The sequence below is a fragment of the Nannospalax galili genome, unplaced genomic scaffold (assembly GCF_000622305.1).
Source record: "Nannospalax galili isolate Female #2095 unplaced genomic scaffold, S.galili_v1.0 scaffold176, whole genome shotgun sequence".
NCBI classification, from domain to species: domain Eukaryota; kingdom Metazoa; phylum Chordata; class Mammalia; order Rodentia; family Spalacidae; genus Nannospalax; species Nannospalax galili.
The window spans coordinates 1,587,807-1,588,936 of NW_008337643.1; positions in this window are offsets into that span (position 1 = coordinate 1,587,807).

A 1,130-nucleotide genomic window follows, 5' to 3' on the forward strand; every position below is an offset into this window, starting at 1 on the left:
AAAAAAAGATACAGAACATTATAGGAGAATATTTGAAAAACCTATATGCTACGAAATTTGAAAACCTAAAAGATATGGACGTATATCTAAAAGCATGGGAACACCAAAACTAAACCAAGAAGAGATCAACAGCTTAAACAGACCCATAACACACTAGGAAATTGAAACAATAATACAAAACCTCCTGACTAAAAATAGCCCAGGACCAGATGGATTTACAGCAGAATTCTACCACACATTTAAAGATCTACATCCAATATTACTTAAGTTATTCAAAAAGATAGGAATGGAGAGAGAACTTCTAAATTCCTTCTATCAAGCCAGCATAAGTCTAATACCAAAGTCAGATAATGATACAACCAAGAAAGAAAACTATAGACCCATATCCTTAATGGATATAAATGCAAAAGTTCTCAACAAAGTACTTGCAAACCACACACAAACACACATCAAAAAGATCATCCACGATGACCAACTTGCCCTTATTCTCAAGATGCAGGGATGTTTCAATATACATAAGTCAATCAACGTCATAATTCACATAAATGTACTCAAAGATAGGAAATGCATGGTCATCCCAATAGATGCAGAGAAGGAGTTTGACAAAACTCAACATTCATTTATGTTCAAAGTCCTAGAGGGAACTGAACTGGAGGGAACATACCTCAACATAATTAAAGCCATATACAACAAACCCACAGGCAACATCATTCTAAATGGAGAAAAACTGGAATCATTTCCATTAAAATAAAAAATGAGGCAAGGCAGTCCACTATTTTCACTTTTTTTTTAAACACAGTGCTTAAAATGCTTGCAGGAGCAATAAGACAAGAGAAGGAAATTAAAGGAGTAATAGTTGGAAAAGAAGAGAACAAAATATCCCTTCTGCAGAAGATATATTATATCTGCAATGCCAAAAATTCCATGAGAAAACTCCTAGAAATTATTAACACACTCAGTGAAGTGGCAGATTACAAAATTAATCTACAAAAGTCTGTAGACTTTCTATATGCCAATGACAAGCGATCAGAAAAAGAGTACATGGAAACACTCTCTTCCACAGTAGCTGCAAAAAATGTATAAAAATAATAAATAAATAAATAAATAAATAAATAAATAAATAAATAAAT